We start from the raw sequence: 18384 nt of genomic DNA, 5'->3' as shown, positions 1-18384 counted from the left end.
CTGGTTTCCTGTCACTTCAAAATATTTTCCTCATGTATTCCTCCTTTCAGTGTTGTGAGGACCTCCTGCCATCATGATGTTTTACTCTGGTACTGGGAAGACATTTTGAATCCTAAATTATTTAGCAATATGCATTCATATGCATATTTCTGCTGTGTATCAGCCACCAGAGGAATTCATATCTTTAAGAGAATCACTTCTTTGAACCAATTGTTGCCCTTGGCAATAGTGTCCTTGCTCTCCCATGATTGCTAATCAATATTGAGAGAGGGAGGGAGAGGGAGGGGGGGGGAGAGAGAGAGATCCTGTTACAACATGAGTCAGAGCCTCTCTTATCAGCTGGGTAAACAAGCTTACTGTGGTACTCAGCAAACAAAGAAACAGGCTATACACACACACACACACACACACACACACACACACACACACACACAAAATAAAAAAACCCAAAAACAAAAACTGGGTTCCTTTGAAAATCTTTATGCTTGGTCAAAAGGGCCAAAGAGGCCACATGGTTTTAACTGACTGGGGATGGAGAGGGGTAGCATGATAGAAGGGCACAGAATGGAGCAGGGGGAAATTTTGGGCATAAGAGATAAGTTCATTTCTTTGGGATAATGGGCCTATGGGTATATGCTGCTGCAGAACATGGGAAATTGTATTCTTTCAGTATAAGAAGCTTGTGGACTCAGTTCTGTTCAGATACATTTTAAAAAGTCAGGCACAGTAGTGTGTTCAATGAAAATCATACCACTCAAGTATAGAGGCTCTGTGTGAGTTAGTTGATGTCCCTTCTATTTTCTTCCTGCAGGCTGTCCTAAAGGTGGATGGTTCACCACACTTTCTTTGGATTCTTTTACCTGGGACCAGAAAACTTGAATAAATTTAGGCTGTACCAATCCCTATGCACACATGCCTCTTCTTCTCCCAGCACCTAATTTAATAGCAAGGAATACATAGGAACACATACAGGTGAACTAGAAGCAACAGAATTTTATGAGTATCACTGGGGAAAGAGAAAGGCTATTGAGTCAAAGGGTTAGGGGAAAGGGAGCCCCTGTAACTAGCAAAGAACACTCTAGCAAGGCCCAAGGCCAAGGAAAATGGCCCAGAGCTTGATCAGCCAGGCTAACCATCCAACTTTGGAGTAGAGTCAAGCTGAGTGACCACAGAGTTCTCCTCTGCTTCACACTCAAGTGGCTCAGATTCAGTTTAGATGAGACTGTGTTCTGGACTTGGACCTGGAGCCAGGGGTGGGCATGCTGAAACCAATGTTCCCTCCACTCCTAGGAGTCACAAGTCCCAAGAGCATTGCAGGGCCAGGAGTGTTGCTGGCAAACAGTGAACTGCTATCTCTGGAGCTGGTCCTTTTGTTGGCAAGTCCAAAGCCAGACCTCAGGACTGAGCCCCTCTGTATACATTTGCTTTCTTGGGAAAGATTGGCTAGCTGTTGAGTGGTGTGCCTAGTCTGTCTGGTACAGGGTGATGTGATACCCACAAGTTCTAGCTTCTCTGTGCTACCACTCATAAGTTGAGGAGAACTTAAGCCCTGGGCTAGGCTTCCTCGGTTGCCCAAAGAGAATGAGTTGTGCTATTACTGCCCACCAGGGTCCCTAAATGTGGGTTATTGGGTAGCTCCTGAGCCACTGGGATGCTGGAGAGTTGCTTTTGGTCCCTGCACCTGCTGTGCATGCCAACTGGTATAGATTGGCACTGAAGCAATGCTGCCACTGGATGGAAGGTTCCCAGAACCAGGAAGCACCCCAGAGGATGGGTCAGATTTGTTTTGGGAGATAGAAGGAGACTGGAAGATGACAGTGGTGGAAAGAAGGGTCATATCCTGATGGCAGGCTTGGAGGATGATGGTACAGAGGTTCTGCCTCCTAGGAAGGAGGCCAGTGAATGTGACAGGGAATCCATGACAGGAAATGTAATGAGCAGAAAGGTGTTGCAAAGACAGGCTCTCCTTAGTTCCTCACGAGGGTTCTCAGATGTGGGCCGAAGAGTGTTTTCTGAGCCAAAAAGATGGTTCCAATTGTGGTTGGGTAGGGAGAGCTTGATGTAGTTGGGCCAGTAGAGACTCTTCTGTTTACCAGCTGCCTGTGCTGCCTGGGGCTCTGGACCTGGGGAATGAGCAGGAGCTGCCATTGTAGCCCAGGGAAGATCTGAAAATCACAACTCTAGAAAGGGAAGTAGTGTCCATGGTAGTATCCTCAGCTGGACAGTTGGCTGCTGGGCCAAGTGCCCAGATACATTGTCTCTAATGGTGGGAGAGAAACTTGCCAGATTATTGGCTGGTTGATATACTACTGGGGTTGCTGGTAGAAGTGACAATGAGAGGGCTGGTACAAGAAAGAAGAGAGGAAGAGGAGAATCTCTTCACTTATGTTTTTGGGATTTAATTCTGTGGAGTCAGACATGAAAGAAAAAGGCTATAGGATAGGAGGAGTGGGGAGGTGGGAAGTGGGAGGTGCTGCGGTTCTTGCCAAGTAAGTAGAGTGTTGATATGCACTAACAAGAACCCCTGTATCATGACTAGGCTAGTGGCCGGAGGCGGAGGATGGCATCTAGGGATTCCCACTTCATCACTATTTGGTGTGGGGAAGGTAGAGGCACCCAGCCATCTGGTTCACAAATTGTGTGGTCGCAGGAATAGCTGGGATCTGGGAGGTGTCAGTGGGTGGGGTCAGTGAGTCTACAGACACTTAGGGTTCGGGGGGGGGGGAGAAGGATGGGTCAAGCTGAGTGATGGAGTAGGCCACTGCATTCTCTGTTTTACCCCCCAAGGCCTTTGTATCATTCTCCAAGGCCCTGCTCTTCTTCAGAGTTAGAACCTTTTTTGGCAGAGTGCCTAAGTCTTCATTCTTAGAAACAAGAGGATGCTTAAATGGTGGAGGCAGCTCTCCTCTGTGCCACAGCAGCAGGAGTGCCATTGGCATGGGCCTCTTTCTTTTTGGGTGCCTCCTTCTAGTAGCTATAGGTGGAGGACAATTCCATGATGGGCAGATGATAGACTTTCACTCTGTCCCCCCTCTCTTGACTCCTAGGAGAGTGTAGAACTGGGACGATGGTGTTTGTCCAGTCCTTCCTTGGTTCACATTTCTGGCAGCTTGGAGCAAACTGGGCCTGGCTCAGGGAGCATAGGTTCCTATTTATCAGGCTGAGCCAGAGTCAGCCCACCTGCAGCAGGGCTGTGCTAGCTGAGGATGGTAGGGCACACAGAGGAGAAGTTCATGGGAGACACCTGGGTCCAATCTTGCATGGTATTTTGTTTCTGAGACTCAGGTGATGGCTCCATGGTAATTGAGTCTCCCTGGGTCTCCAGAGTCTTGGAGGTACTAGTTATCAATTGCTTGGGGGCAGCTCTTTACTGATCCGCCTGCCTGTCTTTTTGTGACACTCCTCTGAACCTCACACAGCATCAGTTGCTCCTGCTGCTCTTAGAACCTCACCTCTGTCTCCTTAAGATGAGGAAAATGGAAGTTGACCAAGTGTCATGGACTCCACAGCCTGGTCAACCTGTTCAGGACCGGACCTCCATAAATGGGATACTTGTGAACCCCATACCTCTGAAGAAGTGGAAATGGACTGAATGAGTCAAATAAGGTGTCAGTCCCAAAGGGCATATTGGTCATGACTGAAAAGGGAAAGACAGATTAGCCAAGGACTGGGAGTGGTGGTTGAGGATCTGCCTCCTCCCCACCCACACATGCGTATCTCCATGAGAGATTGCACTCTGCATTGGGGAATTAGTCAGAAAGCTATGGGAAGTGTAATAGAATGGGTATTATGGATTTGAGACACTGGTGCTGAAGATGTACTCTTTTAAAGGAGGGAAATGTATAATATCACATCAGTCATCACACACCCTACTCTACAGCAATGTTTATATTCAGCTGTGAAAGAGGACCCTGCCCTCTTTATTATCCTCGCTGTGAGATGCCTATAACAATGCATAGCACCCATGTGATGACAATTTATGGAAGAACTTTAAAAATTCCTAAGGGAGGTAGGGATGAATCAGTCCCTTCTCGAGGCAATCTACACTGGTCCTGATAATGAACAGTTCCCAGCTGAAATGAAGGACCTTTCTCTAAGCAGCACCGAGGCAGGGTTATGGAGGTCTAGGGCCAATTCTGAACACTTGAGTGGGACTCCTTGTTTCTCAAGCCACACATGCTTTGGCTGTATCAGACCACTGAAAAGATGAGGAAATGAGGTTATACAGAATATATCTTAGAAGGTGGAAGAAGTAGAGGGCAAAGGAAATTCAACAGGTCCAGTGAGGAAAAGCAAGGACAATTTTCTTTCATATGTGAAGGGAACAATGGATTTTGTTCTTCCACAAGTGAATTTATGTAGCCTGATCCTATGTTATGGCATGGTGGGGGCAATTCTGACCTGAGAACAAAACCCGAACCAGTGCAAATGTTTGATTATATCAGTGATGTGGCATTAACTTGTGAGTATGTTTTTTACCTAGATATAGCAGCTCAAGCAGTTTTGGCACAGTTCCAAGATAGAGGATGGATATCAACTTCTACAAGTTGCAAATACCTGGACTGTCTGGCAAGTGTATGTGGGTTATCTGGGTGGGACCTATGTTGTACATAGATTCCAAGGTTTCCCAACTCCCAGTCGCAAAATGTTGAGATGTTGGCATCACTCCATTCAACACTTAGGACTAACGTTAAAACCGTTGTATAATTTGGTAAGTGCTTGGTTGGTGGAACTGGGAACTTGAATATCTCAAGCCATTTTCCAAAGTAGAAAGCATTGGAAAGTAACTACAAACTTTGGGCATATTAGCCAAGAATAGCCCTATGAATTGGGTGTTAAGGTGGCCTGATGGGTTTGAGTGGGTCCTGTGGCAACAACAGGGCAATAAATGAGCTCTTTAGGGCCTTGGTCAGAACTATATAAGTGAGTTGCAGAATCAACTGCCACATTTGCAACTGACTATGTATCATGTGGCAGCCCACAACCAAGCTCTCCCATCAGGTGATCAGGAAGCAGACAACCTAAGTGAAGTTAGATGGCTGGAAATGTGCTAGCTAGAGATGTGGCTGTTGAACTCTATAGACAGACAGGTCATAAGAAAAAGTCTCCACCCAGATAACAAAGAATAAGGAGCTCACTTGATAGCCAAACCATATATATGTGTTTGAGGCTTCCTCTGCCTGTTGCTAAAGGCAGCCGTGACCTGGCCTCACATGATGGGAGGGCAAGTCAAGGGAGGCAACCTGTCCAACAGTGGCAGGTGGACTTTACCCAGACCTTTGCCTTATCAAAACCTTTAAGTTTAGCCAGGTGTGGTGGAGCACTTCTGTAATCCCTGTGGCTCAGGAAGCTGAGACAGGAGGATCACGAGTTCAAAGCCAGCCTCAGCAACTTAGTGAGGCCCTAAGCAACTCAGTGAGACTCTGTCTCTAAATGAAATTCAAAAAATGGGTGTGGATGTGGCGCAGTGGTCCAGTGCCCCTGAGTTCAATCCTTGCTATGAAGAAAAACAAAGTTTGCTCTAAGTTTTGTGGATACACACACTGAGCTGCCATAGTCAAGTACTTGCTGAAGGGCCTCTCACAGTAGGCTAACATACAAGCATTTACTTGCTTGGCATTGTTTATGTTGCTCCTGTGGACATAGACATTGTGTGTCTTAGTCCAACAGAAATGGACAAGGGACCCTACAGGCTTCATGGTTCAGAAAGCAGCTGAGAATTCAGACCTACATTGGCATCTTCACTGACCTTATAACTCATCTTCAGTAAATTAATTTCATGAGTGAATGCCCACCAAAATATCAGCTAAACATGGAAGATGTTTGGCAGTGTGAACCAAGTGCCTAAGGATGGCTCTGAGGACATCCATGAATGAATATGACTGTAGCACAAGCCCTAATGCCTGTCTGATGTTCACACAAGAACCTGAGGAGATGTGGATTCAAAGGTGCATGCTTGAAAAGAACACCTGCATTGCACACAAGGGAACACAGGGTCATTTGCTGTTGATGCTGACACAGGACCTGCCACAGGGCCCTGTAGACTCTGTTGGCCATGGGAATGGCAAAAGGGCCTTGATGGTGTGGGTTCCTAGGTTCATGGTCAAAAGGAGTAGAACACGATATAGAAATAGAAAAAAGTACCACACAGGAAATTTCATCTCTGAGTGAGAATGTCTCATTTCATTGTGGTCTGTAAGAATCTCACTGTTGTCATACATTTCTTTGCCAAATCCACAGGGACCACTAGTACCACAAATATGGGATTGTAAACCTGGTGATGGGACACAGGCTGATACTATCAAGTCCAGATGAACAGGTTACTTATGTATTGCTGAATAATCCAATTTGTATGTCTTAACACCTGTTATATTTTATCTTTAGAACTCATCTGCTTGCATAATAGACAAGGACTATCACAGAGATGCAGAATAAAATGATTCCTGGTTATGCAGGGAGCTGCCTCTCTCTCTTCCTCCACTCATATGCTTTGGCACCTTCTCTCAGCCACCTTGGCACAATGGAAGCAAATGTTGAAGGTAGAGCAAGAGCTGCAGCCCATGGACACCTAGCTGGACAGCTACCTTATGGACTTGAATGTAAATTTACCTTCCTTTAAAGAAACCCAAACACCATGGCTTCCATTTGATGTGGAAATTAATAACTATAACTACAACACCTTTGCTGGGGTATACCATGTTTGACATCTTGGGGTGACTGGGTGCAACTCTGGTACAAATGAGAAGGAAAGTTCCTCCATGTATAGAAAGAAATAATGCAGTCACACCTCTCTATGCTCTGTAAGAGTGGACTCTAGCCTTGTTCAACAATGTAATTTAACCACTGTCCTCACAGACACTGACTACTTAGCATGGCAAAGTCAACAGTATCTGTGGGATTGTGTGATGCCCTTGAAAACAACTTAAATTCATATACACACTCCCACCATGTCTCCAACACCCACTAGTTGCAATGTGACAAATGCTTGGCACAAAGTGACCTAAGCTGGCCTGCTGGCTTTACCTACATGGTATGCCTTCTACTCAGCGAGCAATGATTGACAATGAGTTCCAGGTCAGTGTTCAAGCATCTGGTTGCTGTCTTCCATAATCCAAACCAAGATTGCTTAATGAAGAAACTATGCAAATGTGGAAGGCAGGACTTCAGAGTAGAATAATGCTCACTGCAGCATGGCAGGCACCTGTGCCTCATCAATGCAGAATGTTGGCATGTTTCTCTGATGAGTAGCATTAAGTGTCTTTGGCTCCACAAAGCTGTGAACCCATGTTAATGCCATTGGTAAACTTGGTATTGGTCCTGTTTCTACTTGCTTACAATGTCTCCCTGCATCTGGATATATGTTGTATTGCATTCAGTCTTCCTGCTCTTATCACATTCTGCTGCTCTGTGAATTGCTCTTGTGGCATTTGGTTACATTGTGCATCCTAATGTGCTGCCTGAGGGACATTGCGGAAGATGGGCGGGATAAGATTGTAAGGGCATACAAGCACATGGGGTGTGGAGTATATGCCATCAGTAAAATACCTTGTCCCCAAATTTCCCCTTTTCATTCCCAATGACATAACCATGTTAAGGACACAGTGAGAGCAGGCCTGGGACAGAAAATCCAGATACATGCCTTGAAGGACACTGGCTTTCTCTTATGCACACTGGGACGAGGGCAAGTTACAGTTACTGTTGAAAGCTACTTTCTTTTACAGATGCTGGGACAGTTGCTCCTTGGGGTGTTGGCCATACAAGCAAACTAAGTAAGCTAATGCCGATGCTGTCACTGCTTCTATGGCCTAAGATGTAAGCCTCCCCCTGAGTGGTGATGGGTAGGGAACTGAGGGCACTCAGGAAAAGGTACTTGCCACTTGTCTAGCCAGCTGCCACTAGACACAGACAGCCCCATGAGGGATGGAGGTGCTGCTTGGCAAAGCACTGGGAGGAAAGGAGGTGCCACCTGTCAGCCTATCACCACTGAATTCTTCTTGGTGCAGTCCCTGGTCTCTTGTAAGCTTCTCCCAATAAATCATACGTCTGCAACACTGTCTCTGTGCACTTTATTTGGCTTTCTCACAAGATTTCCCACAGCTCTGGCACAGCTGTGCTATGGATAGGACAGGTGGGAAGAGGAAAGAGTGGAAAGAAATGGAGGGAGAAGGCTGGTATAGCAGTGGGTACCTGTAATCCCAGCAATCTTGGAGACTGAGGCAGGAGGATCACATGTTCTAGGCCAACCTCAGCAATTTAGAGAGGATCTGATCCTAGTCTCAAACAATGAAAAGTGCTGGGAATGGGGATGTATCTCAGTAATAAAGCACACTGAGTTTCAATACCAACATACACACACACACACACACAAATTCCAACAAACAAAACCACAGAAGATGGAGGAAGGAAGGGAATGAAAATAATTTGCATCAACATTAGCTTGCTGTTCTGAGATTGAGCCTGGCCATATGAAAACTCAAAGGGGGCAGCAGCATCTAATCATCAACCCTCCATTCATTTGGTAACTTTTCTCATATGCCAGCTCTTTTGTCATTTAAAACATGTTACAAAGAAAAATGTAGAGATGAATTTGTTTCACTTTCTGGTAGGAAAGTGAGTGTAGTGCATGTGCCACTTTTGAATCATTTATAAGCAATTCTCAAAGGTTAGTTCTACTTTGAAAGATCTTGTTTTCAACCATCAAAATCTGCTTAACCAAAACTTGATTAGATCACTTCACTATTTTATTTGAAAAAGTTCTCTATTTGAATTTTTCCTACTCAATAGATTCAACATGAGTCACCTTGTCCTGTTATCTGATTTCTAAAGTGCCTCTTTTTATCCCTTCTCCTAGGCACTTACTGTATTACCATCCTTAACACATCTCACCAGGCCTGCTACTAGATCCTGAATTACTTTCTGTCCCCATCTCTCCTAATTATTTCTTTAGCTGTTACGTGGACTATGTGAAAATGGTGATAAATCATGACTTTTTTTCTTCCATAACATTTCATGGTTATAATTTCTTTTCATAATGCACTTTATACCACCTGGCATACATCCAAGCTCTTTTATCAGTCCCTCTCCAACACCTTCCAAGCCTCGACTTCTCCTGCACACTCACTGTGCATTATATTTCTGTACCATTGTGTTCTACAGGATGCACCAGGGCTATCACATTTCTTTACCATTGTTCTTGTTCCTTCCTCCTCTGAAAAGTCCTTACTAAGTTTCTAAGTTTGTTTTCATTAAGACCATGTCACAACTGTTGTTTAGTAAACAGGTTAAGCATTATGCATTTGGAATCAGATTTACTGGAAACACTAGCTCACTACAAATTCCCCTCCATGACATTTTGGGTGTGTTCCCAGCTAAAGGTAATTGTCCTTTTCTCTATCTTCCACGTGGAGTAAGTGCACACATGAGAGATGGAGAAAGGATTACCCTCCAGTCAAAGTCCATTCAGAGATGTAATTTAGTCTTCAAACAACTATATAGGGTAAAGAAATGTCTATTGGCTTATGCAATTGAAAACTCAGTACCCGAGCTGCCTGAACACAGTGTGAAGCTGATGTCCTTAGGGATCTGCCTCTCAGTTATTTCTTGGTTCTGATTTCCTCCATATTAATTTCACTTTCAAGCAACCCCTCCACTAATGCATGGTGGAAAACTAGTTCTCAGGAGCCCCAGATTTTCACAGTGTGTTTAGTTCTTGATCTCAGAAAGAAAGAAATTCTCTTTCACAGCCTTCAGCCATAGCAGGACTTGCAATGTTTGGGTTTGGAGTATGTCTCCACCTTGAGCCCCTACTTATTTTGGGGAAGTTTGAGTTCTCTGATTGTCCAGTTTAGGTGGTAAGCTCATTCTTATGTCAAAGGAGTAAAGTAATTTTTGTTCATTGTATTCTCTATTGGGTACTTGCCCCATCGGAGCTAGCTATTCATGGATATTCTGTGCTTTAATTCTAAGCTTGTTGAGAGCAAATATTAACAAATGTTCAACAAGCCTTGTCTGAATTCAACAATGGTGAGCTGATTGAAGAAACTTCAGGAGATGATGAGTGAAACAGCAACCAAGGCCAGCATTATTAAACTTAAATTCTTTTAGACCCTTTCACAGGTTCACTAATGAACCTTGATATTTTCCAGTAACTTAGGAAAATTGAAGTTCTCTAAAATGATAAACAAGGTCAGTGCTTATGATGGGATCAGAAAAGAAGGGACGGTGTGAGTATTCAACATGCAATCAACTTCTTTGAAATAGCAGACCCAAAATGCAGTTTTAATTTGAATAACAACAATTATGAATTAAAAATTTTACTCAGAAAAAATTATTTAGTAAGAAAATGTTGGTGTACTATTTTGCTATTGCTGAACACAAACAGAACTTAAAGCTTGCATTTTCAAATTTGTCACAAGTTGTCAGTGAAGTTTCTTCTATAGGCTTTAAGAAGTATGGGCCATATAAGTACCATGTGCTAACCCACTGCACCACTGGAGCTTCATGGGCCTCGCCAAGAGTTTCAAAATCCTCAAAAGAAATTATTAAAATGTAGTTCCTTTTCTTTTCTTAGTAACTTTAGATTTCCTGTGAAAAAGATCCCTGCTTTGCCTTTTTTGCGCTAAATAGTTGACATGATTTATTTCTGCTAGTTATTTCATTGGCACGGTGCTTACAACCAGTTGGCATGTGTAGACACCACATGGATGGTACATATTGTGACCACTCAATTAGTGATTTTTCCTTCAGAAACCTCTTAATAAAGCAGTCTCTAAGCTTGTTTTCATCATGACCATGTTATAGAGCTTGTTTAGTACACAGGTTAAGGGGGGAAGAGGGGCCTGGGGAGCCCCATGCTTCTTCTCACACTCAGGAGGCACAGAGGCCGTCACTGTAACATATTCCAGGAGAGGAGAGGCTCTGGGCCCGGGGAGTCCTGTTTCCTCCCTCATCTCCTCTGCTGGGCATGCTTGCTGGGCATTGGAGGGCACCAGTCTGAGAACCATCCCTGTGTCAAGCTTTGGGAGTGAGCAGGATGGCTACATGTGCCTCAGCCCCAGAAGGCCTTGGCCTCACTTCTCAATGAACTGCTCATGCGGCACAACACAGCTCTGGTCCTCCAGGCCCAGGTTCTGTGCAGCTAGTGAAACTCCTGCTCCCGGGGCAATTTCAATGTCAGGGACTTCCTCACCTAAGTGACAGTAGTGAAGTCATGCATTTTGGTAGCCTACAATTCTTGGGTGTGCAGGCACAATATCTCAAGGTTACTTTCTGCCTTAGTTTTCTTTTACCTGGTCATATGTGGTCATTTTCTGCAAAAGTTTTGAAGCCAAACAGGAAGACCTTGGAACCTCCTGACACTGTTTGTAGATCTGATGGTTGATCTCCACTGGGCTGGGACTGGACCCATTTTCTGCCAGAGGCTAGACCTCCAGTGCTGAGCGTGAGCTCATTATGGCATTTTGGTTGGGGCAGGAGCTCATTCAGTTGGTCTACGGCTTCTGGTCAGATCTGTTTTTAGAGGTTTAGGGGTCAGGTTTCTCTGCAGACTCCCAGGCTTGGGCATGGAGAAAAATAATTCCTTGCTCTGATAGTCCTGCTTCTCCATGACTCCTGGGCTGCTTGTGCTCAGACATTCCTTTCCTCCTGTTTCTGGTGGCTCTGAACATAATGTTCCCCATGCAGGTATCTTTGGTACAGCTGGATGATACAGTATGCAAAAGTTAACTGCCTGCTCTTGGGTCAGTCAATTTTCTCCTAAAACTGGCTGATCTGCACGACATCTTAGAGTGCTGAGCAGACAATACCAGCTTCATCTGATGAGGTTGGCAGATGGAGGCAAGGACCCCCAGAATGGAGGACAGTGTCGGCAGGATCTGGAAATCAGCCACTGGAGACACTTTGACTAGTGTCAAAGTTCATGTAAGCTTTCTGCATACCTGTAGGATGACCTGCATGTGGATCCCAGACCAATTGAATGCTGTGTGTTCCCAGGCAGCCAAGGGAATTAGGCAGGCACACTGATTGGGCTTATGACAGTTTAGCTCTTCTGACACTTCTGTGGCCTTTAGAGCTGGGGCCGAGGTGAATCACGAAGTTTGCTCAGTGACAATCCCATAGTCTTTGAGTATTTCTTGAATGAACCTTGTCATTAGTTTTGGTTGTTCTGGGAATAATAATAAAGGCCCCCAATCATTTCACAGCCTAAATAGAGTTAATATTTTCCACAGCACAAATGCCCAAGGAAACCTGAAATTTCCCCTTAACTTTACCCTAGGGTCCTGTCATTCACTTTTCTTAGAGTATTAAGTTAAAAAACTCAAAAATATAAATCCTTTTTCTGCTCCTAAACAATGTAAATTTTCAAGTCTGAAAGCCAGAAATATCTTTCTAAAAGCTCCGGGGGACGTCCCTTGGAAGTACACTCATGGAGGAAATCAGCAGCCCTGTCTCCCAGTGACTATGGTCCATGAGAGACTAACTTCAGTGGCACCAGTTAGAGAACAGATGGCCATGGCCTGATCACAGAGAGAAACACTTGCCAATTCAGGAAGAGATCAATGTGCTGGACACACACAGCATGGACCCACCTCTGTCCACACATCCTCTGCTGCTTCTGCACTGGCTCCCATTTGTGCGTGTGAACACTCCTGCTTGGTTTCAGTGCAGAGGAGCACAGACTGGACTCTGGCCTAGTCCCCTATGGCAATAGTCTTTATTCACTTCTCTTCCTTGTCTTTTTCACTTGTCCACTCCAAGTTTGACTTTGCATCAACAAAGGGAAAAAATAGAAGCCTTACAAACCATACAGAACCTTTCCCCCTATAGTTTTTATATTATAGTTTCACTATGGTGTTACATAAGTGTAATTTGAAACCACATTCTTAAACCAAGGTATAATTTTTGAATTTGATGTCAAATGCATATCAGACAATCAAAGAGGAGAAAATACGGTTATCACCTTTCCCCAGATAATTACCATTTCAGTTGCTCTTCTTTTACTTCTGAAGACCATCTTCCCATTCCAAAAACAGCCTGATAATTTCCATTCACCTTCTTTTGTGGTGTCTCTTTGTGGGATCTGGTTCCCACTTCTCCTAGTTTCCTTCCTTCTTCACCAGCCTATGAATTGGTATGTTTTTTCTTTTTTTTTTACTTTTATTTATTTATTATTTTTTTTTAATTTAATTTTTTTTATTGGTTGTTCACAACATTACAAAGCTCTTGACATATCATATTTCATACATTAGATTGAAGTGGGTTATGAACCCCCCAATTTTACCCCAAATGCAGATTGCAGAATCACGTCGGTTACACATCCACAATTTTACATAATGCCCTATTAGTAATTGTTGTATTCTGCTACCTTTCCTATCCCCTACTATCCCCCCTCCCCTCCCCTCCCATCTTCTCTCTCTACCCCATCTACTGTAATTCATTTCCCTCCTTGTTTATTTTCCCATTCCCCTCACAACCTCTTATAGGTAATTTTGTATAGCAATGAGGGTCTCCCTTCATTTCCATGCAATTTCCCTTTTCCCTCCCTTTCCCTCCCATCTCATGTCTCTGTTTAATGTTAATCTTTTCTTCCTGCTCTTCCTCCCTGCTCTGTTCATAGTTGCTCTCATTGTATCAAAGAAGACATTTGGTATTTGTTTTTAGGGATTGGCTAGCTTCACTAAGCATAATCTGCTCTAGTGCCATCCATTTCCCTGCAAATTCTATGATTTTGTCATTTTTTATTGCTGCATAGTACTCCATTGTGTATAGATGCCACTTTTTTTTTATCCATTCATCTATTGAAGGGCATCTGGGTTGGTTCCACAGTCTAGCTATTGTGAATTGTGCTGCTATGAACATCGATGTGGCAGTATCCCTGTAGCATGCTCTTTTAAGGTCTTCAGGGAATAGTCTGAGAAGGGCAATAGCAGGGTCAAATGGTGGTTCCATTCCCAGCTTTCCCAGGAATCTCCAAACTGCTTTCCAAATTGGCTGCACCAATTTGCAGTCCCACCAGCAATGTACAAGTGTACCCTTTTCTCCACATCCTCGCCAGCACTTGTTGTTGTTTGACTTCATAGTGGCTGCCAATCTTACTGGAGTGAGATGGTATCTTAGGGTGGTTTTGATTTGCATTTCTCTGACTTCTAGAGATGGTGAGCATTTTTTCATGTACTTGTTGATTGATTATATATCCTCTTCTGAGAAGTGTCTGTTCAGGTCCTTGGCCCATTTGTTGATTGGGTTATTTGTTATCTTATTGTCTAATTTTTTGAGTTCTTTGTATACTCTGGATATTAGGGCTCTATCTGAAGTGTGAGAAGTGAAAATTTGTTCCCAGGATGTAGGCTCCCTATTTACCTCTCTTATTGTTTCTCTTGCTGAGAAAAACTTTTTAGTTTAAGTAAGTCCCATTTGTTGATTCTTGTTATTAACTCTTGTGCTATGGGTGTCCTATTAAGGAATTTGGAGCCCAACCCCACAATATGTAGATCGGAGCCAACTTTTTCTTCTATCAGACGCAGAGTCTCTGATTTGATATCAAGCTCCTTGATCCATTTTGAGTTAACTTTTGTGCATGGTGAGAGAAAGGGATTCAGTTTCATTTTGTTGCATATGGATTTCCAGTTTTCCCAACACCATTTGTTGAAGATGCTATCCTTCCTCCATTGCATGCTTTTGGCCGCTTTATCAAATATAAGAAAGTTGTAGTTTTGTGGTTTCTGTGTCCTCTATTCTGTACCATTGGTGCACCCACCTGTTTTGGTACCAGTACCATGCTGTTTTTGTTACTATTGCTCTGTAGTATAGTTTGAAGTCTGGTATCGCTATACCGCCTGATTCACACTTCCTGCTTCGCATTGTTTTTGCTATTCTGGGTCTTTTATTTTTCCATATGAATTTCATGATTGCTTTATCTATTTCTACAAGAAATGCCGTTGGGATTTTGATTGGCATTGCATTAAACCTATAGAGAACTTTTGGTAATATCGCCATTTTGATGATGTTAGTTCTGCCTATCCATGAACAGGGTATATTTTTCCATCTTCTAAGATCTTCTTCTATTTCTCTCTTTAGGGTTCTGTAGTTTTCATTGTATAAATTTTTCACCTCTTTTGTTAGGTTGATTCCCAAGTATTTTATTTTTTTTCGAGGATATTGTGAATGGAGTGTTTTTCCTCATTTCCGTTTCAGAAGTTTTGTCACTGATATACAGAAATGCCTTTGAATTATGCGTGTTGATTTTATATCCTGCCAGTTTGCTGAATTCATTTATTAGCTCTAATAGTTTCTTTGTAGACCCTTTTGGGTCTTCTAGGTATAGAATCATGTCATCTGCAAATAGTGATAATTTAAGTTCTTCTTTTCCTATTTTTATGCCTTTAATTTCTTTCATCTGTCTAATTGCTCTGGCCAGTGTTTCGAGAACTATATTGAATAGAAGTGGTGATAGAGGGCATCCCTGTCTTGTTCCAGATTTTAGAGGGAATGCCTTTAACTTTTGTCCATTCAGAATGATGCTAGCCTGAGGCTTAGCATAGATAGCTTTTACAATGTCAAGGTAAGTTCCTGTTATCCCTAGTTTTTCTAATGTTTTGAACATAAAGGGATGCTGTACTTTGTCGAATGCTTTCTCTGCATCTATTGAGATGATCATATGGCTCTTATCTTTAAGTCTATTGATGTGGTGAATAACATTTATTGATTTCCGTATGTTGAACCATCCTTGCATTCCAGGGATGAATCCTACTTGATCATGGTGCACTATTTTTTTGATGTGTTTTTGTATTCAATTTGCCAGAATTTTATTGAGGATTTTTGCGTCTAGGTTCATTAGAGATATTGGTCTGTAGTTTTCTTTCTTTGAGGTGTCTTTGTCTGGTTTCGGAATCAGGGTGATGTTGGCCTCATAGAATGAATTTAGAAGAGCTCCCTCTTTTTCTATTTCCTGAAATAACTTGAAAGGTATTGGTATTAAATCTTCTTTAAAGGTTTTGTAAAACTCTGCTGTATACCCATCCGGTCCTGGGCTTTTCTTGGTTGGTAGTCTTTTGATGGCTTCTTCAATTTCATCCATTGATATTGGTCTGTTCAAATTGTGTGTATCCTCCTGACTCAGTCTGGGCAAATCATATGACTTAAGAAATTTATCGATGTCTTCACTATCTTCTATTTTATTGGAATATAGGTTTTCAAAATAATTTCTAATTGTCTTCTGTATTTCTGTAGCATCTGTTGTGATATTGCCTTTTTCATCCCGTATGTTAGTAATTTGAGTTCTCTCTCTTCTTCTCTTCGTTAGCATGGCTAAAGGTCTGTCGATTTTATTTATTTTTTCGAAGAACCAACTTTTAGTTTTGTTAATTTTTTCAATAGTTTCTTTTCTTTCAATTTCATTGATTTCCGCTCTGATTTTAATTATTTCTTGCCTTCTGCTACATTTGCTGTTGTTTTGCTCTTCCTTTTCTAGGGCTTTGAGATGAAGTGTGAGCTCATTTATTTGTTGGTTTTTTCTTTTTTTGAGGAATGACCACCAGGCGATGAATTTTCCTCTTAAAACTGCTTTCATTGTGTCCCATAGATTCCGATATGTTGTGTCTGTATTTTCATTTATCTCTAAGAATTTTTTGATTTCCTCCTTTATGTCTTCTGTAACCCATTGATCATTCAGTAACATATTGTTCATTTTCCATGTGACGTAGGATTTTTCCTTCCTTCTTTTATCATTGATTTCCAGTGTCCTTCCATTATGATCAGATAAAATGCAAGGTATTATCTCCACCCCTTTATATTTACTGAGGGTTGCCCTATGACATAATATACGGTCTATTTTTGAGAAGGATCCATGTGCTGCTGAGAAAAAAGTATATCCATTTGATGATGGTTGATCTATTCTATATATGTCAGTTAAGTCTAGGTTATTGATTGTGATATTGAGTTCTATAGTTTTTTTATTCAACTTTTGTTTGGAGGATCTGTCCAAAGGTGAGAGAGGTGTGTTGAAGTCACCCATAATTATTGTGTTGTGGTCTATTTGATTCTTGAACTTGAGGAGAATTTGTTTTATGAATGTCGCAGCACCATTATTTGGTGCATAAATATTGATAATTGTTATGTCTTGTTGGTGAATGTTTCCTTTTAACAGTATATAATGTCCTTCTTTATCCCTTTTGATTAACTTAGTCTTAAAGTTGATTTTATTCGATATGAGGATGGCCACCCCTGCTTGCTTACGAGGACCGTGTGCATGGTATATTTTTTCCCATCCTTTCACCTTCAGCCTGTGTATGTCTTTTGCAATCAGATGTGTCTCCTGGAGGCAGCATATTGTTGGATTTGTTTCTTTAATCCATGATACCAGCCTATGTCGCTTTATTGGAGAGTTTAAGCCATTAACATTCAGAGTTACTATTGATATATGATTTGTACTTCCATCCATGTTTGATTATTTATCCTTTTTTTAAAAAAATTTAGTTTGTTTCTCCATGATTATCTTTCCCCTCGCCCTCTGTCTTTACCGAGGCACTTCCTACTGATGGTTTTGGTTATTGTTTTTCATTTCTTCCTTGTGTAGTGTTTTGCTCAAAATGCTTTGCAATGCTGGTTTTCTGGCTGCAAATTCTTTTAACTTTTGTTTATCATGAAAGATTTTTATTTCGTTGTCATACCTGAAGCTTAATTTTGCTGGATACAGAATTCTTCGTTGGCATCCATTGTCTTTCAATGTTTGAAATACAGTGTTCCATGACCTTCTTGCTTTCAGTGTCTGTGATGAAAAATCCGTTGTTAACCTTATTGGTTTACCCCTGAATGTAATCTGTCTCCTTTCTCTTGTAGCTTTTAATATTTTCTCTTTGTTCTGTATATTGGATATCTTCATAACAATGTGTCTTGGCGTTGGTCTACTGTGATTTTGTGTGCTCGGTGTCCTGTATGCATCTTCAATTTGTATATCTGTTTCCCTTTTTATTTCTGGAAAGTTTTCTGTAATTATTTCATTCAGCAAGTTACTCATTCCCTTGGTTTGAATCTCTGTACCTTCTTCTATCCCGATGACTCGTAAGTTTGTTTTTTTTATGTTATCCCATAACTCTTGGGTGTTTTTCTCGTGATTTTTTACCAGCCTTTCTGAGTTGGCTAGACTGTTTTCAAGATGATATATTTTGTCTTCATTATCTGACGTTCTGGCTTCTACTTGCTCTACTCTGTTAGTGATACTCTCAATTGAGTTTTTAATTTGGTTTATCGTTTCCTTCATTTCTAGAATTATTGTTTGATTATTTTTTATAATCTCTATCTCCTGATAAAGATGCTTAACTTCTTCTTTTATCTGTTTATATAATTCATTCTCAATGTGTTCTTTCACTGCTTGAATTTGCTGTCTTG

Source organism: Spermophilus citellus (genome assembly GCF_964194105.1).
Source record: "Spermophilus citellus genome assembly, chromosome: 16".
Lineage (NCBI taxonomy): Eukaryota > Metazoa > Chordata > Mammalia > Rodentia > Sciuridae > Spermophilus > Spermophilus citellus.
This window is presented reverse-complemented; position numbering follows the sequence as displayed.